General features: G+C 44.8%; 1 protein-coding gene and 1 long non-coding RNA gene across 3 annotated transcripts in view; both read right to left on the bottom strand.

Annotated features, from left to right (window-relative positions):
- Nucleotides 1-20,048, bottom strand: part of LOC126384516 (uncharacterized) — a 632,363-nt gene that overhangs the window by 240,801 nt on the left and 371,514 nt on the right. The window lies entirely within an intron of this gene.
- nrsn1l (neurensin 1-like) overlaps nucleotides 1-20,048 on the bottom strand; it is a 113,881-nt gene that overhangs the window by 40,218 nt on the left and 53,615 nt on the right. The window contains exon 3 of the mRNA XM_050035583.1: nucleotides 13,789-13,876. The gene's annotated coding sequence lies outside the window, so the exon portion shown is untranslated. The remainder of the gene's footprint in view (nucleotides 1-13,788; nucleotides 13,877-20,048) is intronic.

The following is a 20,048-nucleotide window of genomic DNA, read 5'->3' as shown; positions in this document are numbered from 1 at the left end:
CAGCTAGCAGAGATTTCCTCTGCTCATATGAAGCCAGGATAAATCACACACAAGACTTAAAATGCTATTTTAGTGGAGGCTTTATTGTCTTCACAATTTATTGTTTCTTATCTGTGAAATTAAAGTAAATCAAAGCTTTGTTTCCACTGAGGGAAATGGTTTCAGCTTACAGAGACAGACTGGAGGTCTGCGTCGCTGTAGGGGACAGCGTAGGCTCTATGTGGATGCAGAACCACAACAAAAGATATTGTCACGTTTCTTTCACGTTGATCAACTTTCATCTGGGACAGCTCAACATCGCACAGTGTATACAGGGCTTTAAACTTGTGTTAACCACAGACCTTATTCACGGCATCTAACAATAACCCCTTGACTTCAAGATGAGGGGAGCTGGAGTGCTAAAATGCTAACTCATTTCTGGGTTAGGTCTCATTTCTGCACCACTCTGGTACAACTTTTGTGAATGGCTTGCGGCGGCTGTGACAATCTGTGCTGCTGTTTGTGACGTGAACCATCATAAAATGCATGCATGTAATTTTGACTGGTGACCAGCCGGTCATCAGTTATGACTAATCTAGCTGAAAATCATCTGATTCCAGTCACCAGCCAATCGATTGGTTCATCTCTAGAAACACAGCTCACCCATTTCTTTCACTTCCTCTTGCCCACTCCTCGACTGTGCTACATTGATTATTGTCGCACTCAACAAAGCTAAAGGCGCATTTTTCCCTCTCTTCTGCTTGTCAGAGTCAAACAGACCAGTCTATTGCTGGGGTCCTTTTGTTCGTCAGAAAGAAGCCTACTTGCCTCTATTGCCTCGGCCACAATAGAGGGCTTCCTCTCCATCCACTGCCCTTGTGAACAAAGTGAAAAAACAGGGATAGTTGCTCAGGGTTTTACAGGACTCGATGGATGTCTAGTAAAAGAATCACAAGCTGATCGAGCGGAAAGCGCGGCAGGAATTCAGGTTTCAAGGTAGATGAGTTCCACCAGAGAGAGACGGGTGGTAAACCTTCATATCAGGCAGGGTCAGGAGGTGGCTACATGTGTGAACGAGTGTGTGTGTGTGTGTGTGTGTGCGTGCTGTATCTCGGAATATTCAGGAGGATTGGGTGTAATGCATCAGGTCGGCCCCCATCCATAACATTTAACATTTAAGTGAACTGCAGAGATCTGATACTCTGCTGCCATGCCGATGCTGATAAGCATAACAGCATGGCAGCAGAGTGTTACTACACTGCTGAGGACACACACACACACACACACACACACACACACGGGCATTTCTAGGAAATATTTATTCACATGTGCTCACAAACACACACAAAGAACCATCATCACACACAGACACACAATCACACACACAGCATCAATAAAACACCCTATTAGGCCTCATCCCATCATATCTGAGCCCACCTCATCACTGACCTCACACTATAAAACTTTAACACACCTTGGTGTGCGTGAACACACTCCACAGTGTCATTACAGCAGCTCTAATAGGGTTGTGCGTGTGTGTCGGCTCCTCCGGGTTTATTTGCTCTGTGTTTCCTCTGCAGATGGAGGCTTTACAAGCCCAGGAGCCTGTTATTGGCCTCCTGTCACTGTCCCAGTGAGCCGTGTTAAATCTATAACCAGCTGACAGCTGAGCAGATATTGGAGGACTCTCCAGAAACAATGGCACAGCGAGAGAAACACTGTTGCTATCACTCGGGGGGGAAAAAAAAGACAAGGCTTTACAAGCTACTCAGCGGACAATGCTGATGATGATTATTATCGCGAGCTGGTTTGCTGCTGTGCTGCACTGATAGATACCAGGTGTGTGTGTGTGTGTGTGTGTGTGTGTGTGTGTGTGTGTGTGTGTTTCTGTGCAGCCAGTTCTTCCATTTGTTTGTCAAGAAAGCAACTTCAATGGTTACAATAATGTGACCTGACTAACATCACACTTAGGCACGTACGTTTCCCCCTCGACGTTGGCCTCTGCATCACAGTTAATGTATGCATGCGCAATGTTTCCTGCACCACACAATGAGCACAGATGCATTAGTGGTTGGGGCCCATGCACATTACAGAGGATAATTGCCTATGCATATTTCCTCATGTGCGCTCCATGCGCTCCCTGACTAGCAGTGGATTGGATTGGAGCGCCAGTTGCAGAACCATTAATAGAAATTAAGTGCCAGCGAGAGCTACTGGAGAGAGACCAGTGGAGCCGGAATGGAGTTTATGTGAAAGATAAATACATTTCTACAGAAGAGTGCCTCCGTTTATTGGTTGGGAAATGCACTGTGATATGATAGAGGGGCAACAAATGAGTATGGAATGGGACGATATGGCTGAGAGAGAAGAGAATGTTGTGGAATTAGAGGCCTGACTTGAATAGGAAATGCAGCAAATAAAGTTAGGCTGCAGCCGGAGTTTTACATTTGTGATCAGAGTGGTGAGTCGAGAAACCTCAAAGGTCAAACGGACGCACTTAGATGCGACAGATTTACCATCAGCGCTGCCATTTACCAACAAGAACGTGTACAATGAATGAAGCGCTGCTGCTGTCCACTCACTCCGGGTTGCTCTCTCTGTTCTGCCGAGTTATTATCCGTCATCCCTCGAGTGTCTCTCCCTCTCGGCTGGCTGGTGTCAGACAGATTACATACTCATCACACACACGCATGCAAGTGCAAACGCATGCGCAGGCATTCACTTGAGCTAATAAAAATTCAACCTCATCCCTGGGCTGTCTAATGGGCCTAATAACGGAGAGTCACTGGGGGCCTCGCGCGTGTCAGGCAGATTACAGGACGCACACGGACTAGACGGACAGGTCCTTGGCAGCGACACACCCACACTGACACTTGCAAACACACACAACTCTCATCCTGGATTCAAGTGGTGCAACCTTCTGGCTGACCACCAGGAGGCAAGGGTGAGCTTTGCCAGACGGAGACAGAACGCCACTGAAGCTCCTCATAACAGGCTGAAATGAAGGATCTTCAGTTACACACGACTTATCCTATTGTCATGTTGTGCTCCTGAGCAACAGATCATGTTCTGCAGACCTGCTGTACAGTAGTCCCGACTGTCAGCATATATAAAGTTTCATTATTATACTGTTCCATAGATTCCTGATTATGTTGTTTCCCTAAACAGCATGGGTGGATTACTGAACAGGCTCTGACCCACAGTGGGTCCTGGGTCAGCTGCTGTTTGAAGTGACTGTGAAAACTGTTGGCAGCTCACTGAGCTCCGTCCTGACCATCTTTGGTCCTGATCAGTGTTTTACAATAACGTATCTGCCTACTTATCCCAATCCTGTATTTGTCAATTATTTCCTTCTTGTCACAGCTGCACAACACATACTCTTCAGAATAGTTTGTTCCAGTGTGGATGTGCTGTGGTACAGAGCTTTGGACATGAGTCACACAGCCACTCTTCATCACAAGTGTGAACTAAACACTGAAGTTCATCTGCAGTTTTTAAACCAGCAGCAGCAGCAGCACCTGAGAACTCTGGCTCACCTGCACCATGTTACTGAAAGAGATGCAAACCACTATAAAGGGACACAAAATGACTAAAAAGATGCAAAACAACTTCAGAAGGAAACAAGACTACCACAAAGACACGTAGAATGACTAAAAGATAGATGCAAAACCACCACATAGACAAAGAGTGACTACGTAGAGACACACTATGATAACAGAGAGACACAAAAATGACTAAAAAGAGACGTAAAATGACAACAGACATACAGAGACTTATACAGGGCTTACTGTGATGTCCCTGTCTGTTTATATTTTGTGTTACTTGTTCTACATGTTTAATTGTAGACTGTGAAAACAAATGTCCTCCACAGAGAACAATAAAGAATGACTGAATCTGAATCTGAGACACAAGACAACAATAAAACACAAAATGACTCCAGAGACGTAAAATCAGTCACACACAATGACTTTAAAGAGTCACAAAATTTGACTACAAAGGGACTCTACACAAAAGACACAAAATGACTAAAAGAGATAAAAGATGACTTAAAGGATACATTAGCATCTACAAAGGGACACAAAACGACTACTGGGGGACACAAAACAACAAAAAAGAGGTGTAATACACCACAAAGTGACACAACAACAAAAAGGTGCACAAAACGACTAAATAGAGATGCAAAATGACTATAGAGCTGCACAAAAAAACTACAAAATGACTTCAAAGAGCCACAAAACAACTAAAAAGGGACACGAAATGAGTAAAAAGGGACACAAAATGACTAACAAGGACACAAAATGACTAAAAAGGGACAAAAACAACTAAAAAGGGACACATAATGAGTAAAAAGGGACACAAAATGACTAAAAGGGACACAAAATGACTTCAAAGAGCCAGAAAACGACTAAAACGGGACACAAAATGACTAACAAGGGACACAAAATGACTTCAAAGAGCCACAAAATGACTAAAAAGAGCCACAAAACAACTAAAAAGGGACACAAAATGACTTCAAAGAGCCACAAAATGACTAAAAAGGGACACAAAATGACTTCAAAGAGCCACAAAACAAATAAAAAGAGCCACAAAACAACTAAAAAGGGACACAAAATGACTTCAAAGAGCCACAAAACAAATAAAAAGAGCCACAAAACAACTAAAAAGGGACACAAAATGACTAAAAAGAGACACAAAGAGACATAAAATGACAAAAAAAAAGAAGCAAAAACACTGCAAAGAGACACATACCAACTACAATGTGACAGAAAAAAAAAAAAAACGAGACACAAAAGGGCTATGACTTAAAAGAGACTTAAGCATCTACAAAAAGACACAAAACAACTAAAAATATATGAAAACTAACTACAAAGGGACACAAAATGACTAAAATAGATGCAAAATGACTACAAAGTGACAGAGAATGACTAACAACAGACACAAAATGACTGCAAAGGGACACAATATGTCTACAGTGGCTGTCTCATTTGTAGGCGTGTTGTGTCTTTCAGCCTGGGTGTCTGCAGGAGATGGGGGGGCCTTTACATGTTGATCAGCAGCCCGTTGTCTCATGATCCATCCATACTAAAAAGCAAAAGAAAATGCCATTAAACACAAGTGAGCCAGTGTCAAACGCAGACGCTGCAGCTCATTTGATCAAACACAAAGTCCGAGCCACAGGGGACTGAATTACGATTGCCATTCTGGGGGCTCTGAGCTCCGAGGCTGATCCCATGTCAAGAGGAAGCCAGGGGAGACTTTCACGTGTCGGCTCAGACGGGGAGAATAGAGAGAGGCTACCGGGTCTGCGTCTGAACTCTACCTGAACTCCAAATAACTTTCCCTGTAGTCATTTAAAGTCATCGAGGGAGTGAGAAGAGGGGGGAGGGTTTGGGAGGGCTAAGGAAGGGACAGACAACAGAGAGAATAGATGAGGGAAGAGTGGCAAAGATGTGACAGGGTGAACAAATGTGCATCATTCTGAACGGACTGAGGTACGAAGGAGAGGACGGGTAGAGGACAAGAGAGAGGTGTAGAGACTGAGAGAAGGATGCCAGGGGAGGAATAAGCTCATAAGCCTTCCATGAAATACTCCTCAGGCTCTCCTCTTGCTGGACTTGACCCTCTATAATTCAAAAATTTGGCATAAAAGCGCAACTCAACAAGTCTCTTCTTCTGCAGCTGTACACACTTTATTGATCCGTGGTATCTAAAACATATAGATTTCTTCACGGGCTCATATGATTTCCCACCTGCACTATTATTATTAATATGTATTGATTCAATCCCTCTCAATATGAATAACTGAACCCAACTAAATGACTTCACCTGTGACCCCCAAATATTCTTCTTAAGAGGAGAGTGAAGCAGCTCACAACTGAGAACGTATAACGTGAAAGAAGCCGGGCTGAGACTGTCAGTAGGATAGTGGTCCTTGGGAGGTAAATAAGTATTTCTCTCTACTTCTTCAACAACCTGGTCTCACTCTGAAGACGTCCAAATCTGGCGCTTGGTCATTGACTTACGCCGTCAGACAACAACAGAAAAAAGCTGTTCTTTCATGTTGGCATGAAATGCGGTTGGTCGCCTGGCAGCATCAGAGGGAAACGAGGCAGGACGACATTAAGGGGCGGGCAGGAGGGGTGGTGGATGGTCCAACAACAACTGACTTTCACCTGGGAGGTCGGTGTTGCTTCCTGTTCTCTTACTGTCGTTAGGTTTGCGAAAAAAAACATGGTGAGACAACCCGGAGATGTCAGGGGGAAATGTGGTACGATAACAACGTAAGTTAAAGCAGTGGAAGTCCGAGTAGGATGGGCAGGAGGGGTGATGTATGGGTCCAACAACCTCCGACTTTCACCCAGGGGGCTGGTGTTCACTTCCTGTTCGCTTACTGTCTTTGGGTTTAGGAAAAAAGACATGGTGAGTCATCCTTTCATGTCGGCATGATATGCAGCTGGTTGACGTTACTGTTTAACGGTGCCCGGTGATGTCAGGGGAAAATGCAGCGGGACAACAATAAAAGTGAAGGCGGCGGAAGTCCAAGTAGGTCGGATGTGAGGGGCAGTGGATGGTCCAACAACTCTCAACTTTCACCTAGGAGGTTTGTGTTCGCTTCCTGTTCACTTACTATCGTTGGCGAGATAACCCGGTCTCACTCAGAGGTCATCAAGATCCAGCACTTGGTCAGTGACTTCAGGCGTCAGACACAAACGATGAACCATGATACATGGCTGGCTGGGGTTATTGTTTAATGGTGACCGGCGATGTCAGGGGAAAATGCGGCAGGACAACAACAACAGTTAGGGCAGCGGACGTCCAAGTAGGTCGGTTGGGAAGGGCAGTGGATGGGTCCAACAACCTCGACTTCCACCCAGGGGGTCGGCATTCGCTTCCTGTTCTCTTACTGTCTTTAGGTTTAGGAAAAGAAACATGGTGAGACAACCTGGTGTCACTCTGGAGTCATCAAAAACTGGCACTTGGTCAGTGACTTCCAGCATCAGACATGGACAAGAAAAACATCCTTTCATGCCTTTTTAACGGTGCCTGGCGATGTCAGGGGAAAATGCGACGGGAAAACAACGAAAGTTAAGGCAGAAGTCCAAGTAGGGCAGCCAGGAGGGGTGGTGGATGGTTCAACAACCTCCGACTTTCACCTGGGAGGTCGGTGTCCACTTCCTGTTCCCAGTGATGTCAGGGGAAAATGTGGCTGACAACAACGAAAGTTAAGCAACAGAAGTCAAAGTAGGATGGGCAGTAAGGGTGGTGGACAGTCCAACAACCTGTGACTTTCGGATTGGAGGTTGGTGTTCACTTCCTGTTCTCTTACTGTTGTTAGGTTTAGGAAACGCTGAAGAGAGAGGAGGAGCGCACACCAGGGTTGGAGAGGTGCTGACCACTGACGAAAATATACATTTTGGAAAAAGATGTCAGGTGCACACTCTAAGACTCGATGCAAAAATGTTTTCTTTTATTCAAGTACCAATGTTTCGACTAGACGGTCTAGTCGAAACTCTGAAGGTCTTACTCTGAAGTCATCAAAATCTGGCACCCAGTCAGTGACTTCAGGCGTCAGACATGGACAAAAAAGACGTCCTTTCAGTTGGCATGATAGGCGGCCAGACGGCATTAATGTTTAACGGCGCTCTGCGGCATCAGGGGAAAGTGCGGCAGGGCAACAATGAAAGTTAAGGCGGTGGGAGTCCGAGTAGGTTTGATGGAAGTGGTGGTGGATGTGTCCAACAACTACCAACTTTCACCTGGGAGGTCGGTGTTCACTTCCTGTTCTCTAACTGTTGATAGGCCTGCCCTATTCTGCCCTGACTTCCGCTACCTTAACATTTGTTGTTGTCCCGCTGTGTTTCCCCCTGACGCCACCTGACACCGTTAAACAAGCCACACATCATGCTGACGTGAAAGGATATTTTTTTTGTCGGTGCCTGATGCCAGAAGTCACTGACCAAGCGCTGGATTATAATGACTTCGGAGTGAGACTGGGTTGCCTTACCAGGTTTCTTTTCTTAAACCTAACCTCAGTCCTGTGCCTGGGTACGGTACACTGTTACCTCTAATCAAAAAACTGGACTTTGGGGTCAAGTGTACGTTGGATCTAGCCACGGATCGCTGATGCGAAAGCCTCCTTGGTTTCCCAATCCTAACCAAAACCTCAACTGTAATTTAGCTGCCACATGCAGACACTGTCCAGGGTTTAACAGACTTAGCTGCATTGTTACAACAAAGTGTAAAGTGGTCTGAAACTTGACTGGACATCCGACTGCTCATGTTTAACACCCCATTGACCTTTTCATGTGATGTTTTCAGATATCAGCACTTGGCTTGGTGAGTACAATGGCCAGAAAATATGAAAACACGACTGCAAAGACCTTAGTACAGTATTATCCTCTCAAGGTCCTCTTCAGAAAGAGCCAATAAAAACACTCTGCTTTGAATGATAATGTGTGTCTGATATGGTGTTTCCACAAAAAAATCAATAAACCAGCAACAAATTCTGCAAAGCCCATGTACTCCTTCTCCCTCATGGGAAAATCCATAATCTATGAATATGCTAATGTGTTTCATTTCAGAAGTTTAACTGCTGGATGCAAGATGTCTCGCGCTGCACTATAAAGTCCGTCCTCAGTGTGTGTGTGTGTGTGCTGGAGGCTTCGAGTGTCCACATCACAGGAGCTACATATTGGACCATGATTGGCTGATGTCACAAAGTCCTGCTCGTACGTACACACCTTAGAGTCAGACTGAAGTGAGCGCAGAGGAACTTTTCTATGAACGTGAAAACAGCCGTCTGCTGTCAAACTGCACATACATCCTTCACAGTGATGCAACAATAAGCAAAATGCATTTTTAAGCGGAGGTGGGCACTTAACCCAAATTGCTGCAGTGACTCAAATACTCTTAAAGACAATATGGTGCTGAGTCTGGATGCACAAAATCAAAAGCAAAAAGAGACACTGGTGGAGGCCAAAATCTGGCTCACATTTTGTCCACATCTCAAAATAAATATTGTAAAAAAGCATCCCTGCTGCTGAGTCTGACTCCCCTCTGTCAAGACAGACATTTCATCCGAGCCTCCCTCCATCTCCCTTCTCCCTGCAACACCCCCCCAACCACCCACTCATCCACTTACAGCACCACCCCGCCCACGCCGTGCCCCCCCATCCTGTTAGTAAGCTTGGACATGCTTCCCAGCCCGCTGCCCACACATTTCTCAGCTCCTCTTCATTTTGGACACTCATACATTTATGGAGTGATTCGGTGCAGTTCTCCCTCCAAGGCATCCAGGATTACTGCACATACTGAGCTGTGGCGAGCTGAGGGGGTCTGGGGTGTGGAGGGCGTGAGGAGGGAGGGAGGTGGTCAGTCCAACGAGGGGAGGACAGAAGGAGAGGGGGGTCTGTAAGTGAGGGATAAAAAGACAAATGGAAAGCCAGCAGTGGGGTGATTTCCAAAAAATGAAAGAGAAAATGATAAGAGAGAAGATTGTTTTTGGCCAATACAGGAACACTTTATTTTTCCCGCAGAGTGGTATACGTGTGTGTGTGTGTGTGTGTGTGTGTGTAAAGGTGTATAGGCATCCCTGCAGCATGTGTGTGGTTACGTGTGTGAGTGTGTGGGTGAGCCTTGTTTGAGATGTCACAAGTAATTTAAGGCCCTCTTTTGGTGCAACACCCACTTTTCTCTTGTGATAAAACACTGCCTATATCACCTGTGAGCCTGTGGTCCCTACGTATGTGTGTGTGTGTGCACATGTGTGTGTGTGTGTGTGAGCGACAGAGGGTGTGTGTGTTGTACTCTAATTAGCACCTAAACACACAGGAGAGTGCTGAAGGCAGACAGCAGATAAATCAGACAAGGCTATAAGATCGTAACACACTAACAGAAGATATCAGCTGCACTGCAGCTTTAACGCACTTGATAAATTGACAATACAGCGGCGTGCTAGAAGCAGCTGGCTCCTTTCCCAATTTCAAAGCATTGGATTGTGGGGACAATTTTGTGTTTGCACTGCAGCTTTCTTTGTCCCGACCACAAAGATGCAGTAAGTAATGAGACATGCGCCGGGAAAGGTTTCTCTTTTTTTCCCCACATTCATTTGCTAAAACATGCCCACTGCATTTCTATATGTTTCCCTCCAATTACCAGCATTACTCAAAGTCAGAGCCTCTCCCAGCACATTTTTCATCTTTCACTTTCCTCACTCTCATTCATTAATTTGAATATCCCAACCCCGACCGAGCAGTTCTAGGCAAACACAGCGGTGGCGGCGGAAACGAGCGTGCTCCCTGATGTGTGTTGTTTCCCTCTTTTCTCTCTGTCTTTGTGTGTCTCCCTGCCTCTCTGCTGCTGGAAGCACTGCAGGCGTGAAGGAGACAGATCCCAGCATTACAGTATGGTCTGGCTCTGGTGTGTCCCCGCCCCAGGGGAGTCTGGGAGAATGAGTCCCAGTGGAGGTTTGTTTAAATGCTAGAGGGAGTGTTTGCCCCGGACTAGCCTCTCTCGCACTAATGGATATGTCTGAGTTATTGATAGTAGGACTGCAGGAAAAAATGTGTATAAGCTTTTTTATGCATTCATTATACTGTAACCATGGAGGGTGATGTCTCGTTACCCTTGTAGGTGGGACGGAGCAAACAGGAGTTTGATTCTGATCTGCGTTAAAGCTGTTCAAAGTTTGATGTCTATGAAAAATAAAGCCATGAAACAGAGAGTGAGGTTACGTCAGAGCAGAGTTTCAAATCCTCTTTAAGAGTGACCAAATGTAACTGAACACAACTGTAGTTTCAGGTGTGAACAGGAAATCTTCATGAACAGGAAGAGACAAACAGTTATGTTACACTGTGTTCCAGCACCCGTACAGTATGCCAGAAACAGATTCAGTGTGTCTCAGTACAGAGTATGTCACATGCAGTATGCCAAAAATACCAGGATGTTCTACTACATCCGGTCTGATTTTGCAGTTTGCAAGCCAGCATGCTTTTCTGTCTATTCTGACCCACAATCCTCTGCACAGCCAAACCTGTTTCACTCCAAGTCGTCAATATCCAGTGCTTGCGCAGTGACTTGTGGCGTCAGACACTGACGGAAAAGCCTTTCCATAACGTCGGCATGATTCGCTGTCGGTCTTTGTTATACTTTAACAGCCACACGGTCAACAACGTGTTTCATTTTTGACCTTTGACCACAAAAGTCTAATCAGTTGGACTCAACGATGTGGAGGTGTCTGTGGAGTTTGCACCACATTTGAAGACCACGCTTAAGATATCACATTCACAAGAATGGGACAGACAGATGGATAAAAGCTGTCACCAGCACAGAGGCATAAAACCACTGTCACACCCGTTTGATTCTTTATGATCTGAGGTCTCTTACAGGCCTAAGGATTATGAATAACTTACAGGGTAACTGACGAACAGACACATAATTTGATGTAGCCAACAACCTGGTTTTATAGACCGTTTTACTGTTAGTAAACAGTGATGTTTTTGGTGGGCGGGGCTTAGCTGGAGGCAAAACAGTTCTCCACAGACATTAGCTAGCGCTAGCTAACAAGTTCTGTTGTCTTGTGTTAGACGATGGAGGAAGATGATAAATTGGGAGCGCTGTCTGAATGTAGCGTTGGGTTATCCAGAGCAGCGCACTCTCAGAGTGGCAGAGCGCACTCTGGACACTCTGTCTGTGGAGACGGAGCAGCAGAGCGCCGAGCGGAGTGAATGTGTGATTAACTTAACCGTTGGTTCATTCATGTAGAAATATAACGCTCCGTTTCTTCCACCAACAGGGCTCTCATTTTAGTGTAGAGCGTCAGACTGAATTTACCAACGCACCATGTCAGGTCACTCACTCTCCGGGACCGCCAGTGTTACTTGAATAAGTAAACACTGACCAACGGGACCAGACTGGCCGACCCGTATGCTCTCACTCAGTGGATGGATGATGTCACAGGAAGCCAATCTTACAAAGGAGGACCACACTTGTTTGTTTTGCTATGGAAGCTAACGTTAGCTAATGTGCTAAAAAGTTAGCGTTCCAGAGAAATCCAATATTCCTCTTAATCCCTCCCCAGTTTCTGATGAGGTGGACATGATAACCCTTAATACACATAACCTTATTCATCCCTACAACAGAAAATACTTTTTCCCTAACCTGATATGAAGTGTGCGCTGCACATGTGAGCATTTTTGATGATGGCCTCCGTCCAGTCCTTTGGTCTTATCACATTTAACCATAGTTGTCTTTGTTTTTGTTGACGGGCAGTGGCGGCTGGTTTTGAGCCATGACTCCTTCTATTCTGGCTCCCAATAACACAACAAGACAAACACATTTTAACACACCTGTGTAGCCTACAGCCCTGTGGGGGAGAGGCGTGGGACGGGGCTTTTAATTAAAGTTTTATGGTAAACAACTTGAACAAACTTTATTAGGTCAATGTTGTGTTTACAGCTCGATGTGCTGCCCTTAAGTGAGCAAAAAAGTCAATGAATGCAGGTGGACGTTTACTGAAGTCACATCTTAATATATAAAGACAAAGGACAAACTGTAACACAGATTATTCACTGATGTTTGTGGAATCAGCTGCTTCACTTGTTGTGTTTTATAATTAGTCAGGCTGTTGGAGGAAATGTTCTTTCCTGCCATGAAAGTCGAGATGTTTGTGAATATGTGTGAATGTATACAGCTATAAAGTGACAGCTTAAGTAATCCCTGCACAAAGGCGATGTGTTTACAGCTGAAACTGAAAGTGTCCTCTAAGAAGTGTTTTAGTGACACATTTCTTGATGTCAGACTGCTTGTTTTCCCACACAGCTGCTGTAATCGCACGCTTCCTACCATACTGTACCTGACATTTACGTTGAACATCCTTTATATCTCTGTCTGTATAGCTCAAACTGCTTTCATCTCTCCAGTTTCAGAGGGGTAAAGAAAGCACGACGAGAGACACAGAGCGTGAGAAAGAAAGAAGAGAACATCCTGCGACTGAGAACAATGCTGTCTGCTCTCAGCTCAGTCTGTCTGCAGGAGACATTATGTCATGTGTTACACCTGGCGAAGAAACTGCTTGAGTCAATATCTTGCCGCGTGCATCCCGCTCTGCCTTTTCTCTCTGTCTCTCTCGTTGCGAGCGGAGAACTTGTGGATGTAGTTGCGGGCTCTTCTCTGACACAATACATATTCACATGGACCTCCTCAGCGGCAGCTCCCGCTCGCTGCTGGCAAGGTTAGCTCTGTTTATGAAACCATCAATTACACATATTTAATTTAGTAAGAGAAGAAACGCCGCCACACTGACTGAATCCAGACCGAGTGTCCCCCTGAGCACTGGGATAAATAGAGCAAGGGAAGAGGAGGAGGAGGAAGAGGAGGAGGAGAGAGAGACAGACTTCATTAATTCTGTCGTCCATCTAATTGGAGCCCTGTTGGACCCTACAGCTAAAATGAAGTCCGAAACGAGTTCTAATGAGAAAAAAAAAAAAAAAAAAGACGTGAGGGGGAAAAAGTTGGAGCTACTCATATCTAGAGAACAACCTTGGGCAAAATCAAGACTTCATGTACGATACAGACCCTTGGGATGCCCTCAACTCCCTCGGTTGGACGCTGATTAAAATTGGACAGCATTCATTCTAAATAATGAGACTAGAGGCCTACCTGGACTTTCTAATCTGACAAACTGATGTTGCAAAGCAGAATGAAATTCACCCTCACGCTGTGATTTGCATTAAAGGTCTACAAGCAGAAAATAAAATGTTGCACACTTCAGCACAGGATGTAATGCTCCACATATTTTCAGATACTCACTGCTGCAGACACTTCAACCTCGCTGAAGAGTCCTTTAACGAGACACTTAGGGCCAATGTGCGGCGTTCCTCAGGTGACGCTCACCTTCCTGTGGAGGAGAGCAAGAAAAAAAAGAGCATTTACTCAGTGTGTCTTTTATGGGGATAAACTAAAGATACATTCCTAGATAAGTATTTGCAGATCTATTCCGCTAAGATTGTTGTTACATAAGATAAAGGTAAGCAAACGGGAGAACAACATGCATTTTGGGGTAATTACGTTCCCCTACATGCGTATCAGAGCCCCACCCCAAAGTCCCAGTCATAACAACTGTGGCATCATTGGCGACTCTGGTTATAATGGCATCAGTGCATCAAGTCTTTGTCTTTCATTATGGCTGTGATCAAAACCATGAGCCAGACCACAAATTAGAGGAAACGGAGCTGAACACGGAAAACAAGCACGGCCAGATAAACAAGAGGACTGTGTGAAGGAGAGCAGCTTAAAGTACAATAGAGCTGCGCTCACGTTTGTGTCGAGCAGAGAACAGGAAAGAGAAGTCAAAGAGAGAAGTGTTCAGTGAAGTAAAATAGTAATGGAGTACAGTGGAGAGGACGAGAGTTGGGTAAAGAGTAGTGCGCTGATCTGTGTCCGAGTCCACGTGAAAAGGTGGTCCTGAGTATGGTTCATGTTTACGCCTCGTTTCCACTTATGTATGTGACTGGTGTCCGACACCGGCACACAGTGAGGACAGAAACAGAGGGCTCGGTGGAGACTGAGCACCTGCCGCAGCAAGCCAACATGCCGTCTGTGGTCATTTTTGACTTGACCAGCGAACTTCACTACAAGCTGATTGGCTGTTGAAACAGGTGACGTGCTGTACTCCACCTCCATTTTGTGGCGAAAACACGTAAAATGACATACCCAAATTAAAATGACTGTAGCTTCTGAACCGCTCTGATTACATGCATGCATGAGGTCTCACCAGAAAGAAAACTCCCTGAAGTTTCTTGTGAAAGTGTCAGAAACACTCTAGGTGACACAGAGACAGAGTAATGGGCCTCTGAAGTCAGTAAAAAGTTGCCTAAAATAAAATAAAAACTGTGTTTCAGGATGAATAACTGTCTGTGGCTTCATCTGAGCAGGTAAATGACACTGTGGGGCTGTAGGCACACTATCAATGAACATTTGTTTCAAATTTGAAGAAGACTGCTCAAAGTATGACCATTCTACAGTGTTTTTACCATGAAAAGATCCAGGCGGAGCTCCAAATGACAAGTCAGTCACTCAGCTTCAAAACAGTACTATCAGTGATCAAACAACACTCAGCCAGCTTCAAACATTGTACCTTATTGAAATCAGGTGTGATTATGATAGCTGATGTTGTTTATGACACAGAAACACCATCAAATATCACCAAATAAAGCCATATGAAATGTGAAAGTTATGATCCCACTTTCTAGACGGTGTATCTCAGCCAAAAATAGTGGTAGGAGTGAGACTCTTACCTTTTATAAAACAGCTACGTGCCCACTGACAGCTCCATATAAGATCGCGAGTAATCCTTTAACTTTTCCCATCGAAAAACGGCATGACATGACTTGTCACCACTCATCGTGATTTTGGACTTTGTGTGTTTAGGCTGCTCTGGTGCCAAATCCATAAGAAATAAAAGTCGAGAGCTGCCTGAATCCGGCAATACCAAACATCACATGGTTTGATACCATTTAACAGAGGAGAAGGGGAGCGAGAACATCAGTGTCCAGGCGGAGTTAGAGAGGTTAAAACCAGCCGCCAGCCATGTGACCAGCTGAGTGTCAGGTGACACGTCAGCCGGCTTGAGTCGAGCTCAGACCGGCCAGTTCACACCGTCGACACTTTTCTCTGCAACGTTCTAAAATGGTTTCATCTCGTCGCCAATCTTCGGTCTGAACTGGACTTAATGAACAGAAATTGCTGTTCCTGACGTCCAAACCTGAAGCTGGAAGATATTTGATGAGTTGGGAGTGAGAGCATGTTGACACATAAGTAGATTACACTAAAGAAGAGTGTATGACAATATGGTAGAGTACAGAGGAGTGAAGGAGAAGGAAGGAGTGCAGAGGAGTAAGACCCAGTTCAGCAGGTCACAGGACAGAAGACGAGCTGTACACCAGATAAGAAGCACGCTGCACTGTGTCAATGTGCAGCACGCAGGCCGCTGTACACGCTGTGTCTTGTACAGGATGTTCAGTTCATCTGTTTGTGAGATGTGACAGCGGGGTGGAGTGAGGTCTGACTTCTGCTGACTGTCAGCACGTTACCGGCACGCCGGGAACCGTCCTCCACGCCACAACCACCGAATCTGAGCTCTCTCTCATACTGATCTCATCGTTAAGTGTAATCAAATTGATCGTTGAGGGACGCCTCTTGTCCATCGCCAGATCCATTCACACACACACACACACACACACACACACACACACACACACACACTGTGCTGTACGTCCCCTTCCCAGGAAAAGACACGCTGTTCAGTGGCATTCCTACACCAATCCAATTAGGTTTGATTTCAATTCAATTACTGGACTGTTCGGGGAGCAGAGTGGAGATCCATTCAATGAACTTTACTTGGGAATTCCATTACTACTGAGAAAGTCATTCAAGTCCATAATCTATATGGGAATAGGGTAGTAGAGGAGAGAACGGCTGATATTAACCCTCACTACTTCCCTCACAATGAAGTGGAGCATTAACCGTCTGCAGTCGGCCGCCTGCGAGTCAAACAGGGAAATCATGAAGACTCTGGTTCAACAGAAAGCTGCAGAGCCTCACACAGGAAGACATCTGCTGCATGTGAGACCACAAACAGCAAACTGTCAACAACTATCTACCCCCACAACCTCCCTCACTACGTGTGTGTTTGTGTGTGTCATCGTACAGCTCTGCACGTGTGTGTGTGTGTGTGTGTGTGTGTGTGTGTGTGTGCAGTCCTGTGACTGCAAGAACAACAGATAAGCATTAACGCATCTCAGTGGCAGCGTGTGCAACCATAAATTACCACCGCCTGGAGATAAGAACAGGCTATCACTTCAAGCCCACTGCAAAAAATGCCCATCACAGAAAGTTGTTTTGTCTCATGCTGAGTCCAACAATCTCATTTTGTTTTTGTGGAAGAAATTATGTGAAATACATTATGTGTTTATTGTATGAGTCTGGTATTTCCTCATAATTCCCCAGGAAGCTTCCCGGAAGGAACTTTACAATTTGTACTGATTGTGGGGACAACAGAGATGAAGTTGTGAGAAAAAGTGCGTCGGGTTCATCAGCAAGTTGTTGATTTCCAGAGGAATCTCAGTGACGAACTCCCCCCAAGGAAACCCAGATAAATACTTCTCTATACATCAATTGACCTTTCGCTAAGCCCCGCCCCTTTGTGATGGTTTAACAAGCTGTCAGAGTAAACATGGAGCTCACACTGTAACTAACTGCCCTCCCTGAAGAAATATGATCATATTTTTGGACAAATGAAAGAGTGATGTCAGAGAGCAGCAGACAGAGGGGTCTACAGTCTGTGTTTGAAGGATGTATCCAGGATGTCAAACTGATTCAGCAGCAACAACAGGTTAAAAAGACAAAGATAGTTAGAAGCTAAAGCCGAACTATAGGCTACAGATCACAGTGTAAAAGTGAACCACCACATCACTGCTGATCGACACACAAGACAATGAATATAAAGGGAAAGTCCAATGTTTTGTGACCGATCCACCATCCCTCCCTAATCCATACATAATGCACAAATTACTGGCTCGAGATTATGTAGGATATGTATGAATTTTGGTGCATTACCTTACATAAAAACAGTACATTAAAACATCCTGTGGAGGCATGTGGTTATTGTGACGTGACGACGTACCTTCAAATAAGTTTACTTGACACCAGACACAAACACGGGTCTTTTGAGCAAACGTCCTGTGTTTGTTTGACCCGTCCACTACCCCAACCCACCTCCTTAATGGACAGCTTCCTTCTTTACATATGGCTGAACATATACATCATGATATACTCTCATATATCATGATGTATATGTTCTACTTTAACGTATCCTTGTAAATTTGTATATCTTCGGAAAATGCACATACAACGGTTGGTATGATATCTAACAAATTAGCGCCCGACGAATAAGCACCAGTACTGGTTAGATTAGGTTTAGGAAAAGAAACAAGAACACACGTTGGTTCGTCGATAGGTACAAAACCTATCGACCCAGAATACGATGGAGGGATTATATATGTCATCTGGCCTTGGAGTGCCCCAGGGAATGCCAAGGAGGAGCTGGGAAATGTTGCTGGGCATAGGGGTGTTTGGACTGTCATGCTTAAGATAAGCAGAAGATCATGAATGTCAAGATAGAAAAGGCGTTGCCAAAAATGTCTACATTAATAAACATATATTTCCAGTGCAATTAAATCCTGTAAAGGAATTTAGGAATTTAAAAATAGTGTCAATGATCTGAAAGAAAACAGAATCAAGTATGAACTTTGACATCTATGATGAAGAAACTGAAAATCAAGATATAAGAAGGAAAAGTTTTTTTTTAGATGATAAAAATTCAAGAGTCAACGCAGGACTAAATGACTTGTTTGGGTGGATATTCTTTGCAGTATGCGGTATGGTAATACACCTTGGAGCATAAAGGAAGTTCCCAGACAGGAGAGCAGGCACTTTCTGTCACAGATAAGAGCTGATGTAGATCTAAGACAATAGGCTGTTTATGGCACCGTATCTATATCCAGAGCAGGAACAATGACTTCACTAACTTTTTAATATCACGCCTGTAAAAAAAAAGAAAAAAAAGAGGATATTGTTTGTGTGGCAAACAGCAGCCCCAAACCTGTCTTTATTCTCCCCGAATGTGACTCACTCTTCCTTTGCACCTCATGCACAAACACAGACACACACCACCCCCCCATCGAGAGCTCTTATATTTGAGTTTATCCATTATCCGTATCCATCAGCATCAATCACTCACCCTGTAACTGCTCCCCGTCCTCAGCCACACACAGGCACGGGAACACACACACGCACAAACACCAAAATTCAGATACACTTCACTGCCGGCGAATAGACTATCAGTGTGGTTTTTACTGGCATGTCTGAGGCGCTGACACCTCTGAGCTTGGTCTATTGATTTTGTTGTCTTATCCTAATGAGCCTTGCGTCATCCATCACTGCTCTGCTGGTAGCACTCAGGCAGCCTGGATGGCTGGGAGGACTGAATTAAGGAGGGACAGGGACTATCACCTTGCCACTGGGTATATATCAATGAGAGTTTCCTGAATACCATTTTTGAAAGGCATCAACGGTAATAAAAAAGAAAGAAAAAAAAGCGGGCTGCACATCTGTTTGAGATATGTGATGTGAGGGCTTTGGAATAGGATAAGTGCAGTCTGACATGATTTCAGGCCCCTTAGCTGATGACTTCTGACCCCGCAGGCTCTTGCCTTTAACACTTGCTTTCTTGTGTCATGAAAGTGCTTTCAGGTTGTGTTTGCGTGTGTGTGCAGTTATGAGTGTGTATGCTGTGCAATCTCAAGTGCAGGTGTTGACTAAAGTGATGATGGGGATGTTAGAAGGCAGCTAGCACCCATTACTTACTTACACCTTTCGGAGTACAGGCTGGAGATGAAACACTTCCACGCCCTGTAGCTCCTCTGCTCCATCCATCCGTTCATCCACTCAGCCGTTATGGAGGCTGTCCTCCTGCTTTAAGTCATCTCTGTGACTCCAAATGGTGTTTTGATGTTGTTCTCCACCCGGTGTCCATGCATTAAAAACTAGTCAGCCTCTATCAGCATTTGTGCTGGTGAAGGAAACATCTAGTCCAGAGAAATCAGGACCTCTGCGCTGCGTACACTCTGTAGTCGTATTTCATGATTATGGTCCCTGTTTAAATCTATATCCATACTGTGCAAGACACAGCTCGAGTCCTTTGTCCTACATCGTCTTCCTTGTCCTGCGTCTTGTATCATTTAGTCCTGGTCCCTTTGTATTTCCTATAAGAACGTTTGGCAGTTGTGCATAGACTGTATAAAATAATGGATGCAGCCACCATGATTTCACCCTTGGTTCATGGACTCCCATTTTTAAAGGGAAATTTCGGTTTATTTCAACCTGTCTCCTATCGTCCTAAATTTGTTTCAAGTGACTAGTGACATAAAAATAATAGTTAGCATGTTAGCCGTTAGCCTAGATACAGCTGGGGCGCATAGTAGCGTCAGACCTGTTAAAACGTAAGTGAA

The sequence above is a fragment of the Epinephelus moara genome, chromosome 22, assembly GCF_006386435.1.
Source record: "Epinephelus moara isolate mb chromosome 22, YSFRI_EMoa_1.0, whole genome shotgun sequence".
Classification (NCBI taxonomy): domain Eukaryota; kingdom Metazoa; phylum Chordata; class Actinopteri; order Perciformes; family Serranidae; genus Epinephelus; species Epinephelus moara.
The sequence above is the reverse complement of the archived record's forward strand: the minus strand, read 5'-3'. Positions and strand labels throughout refer to the sequence as shown.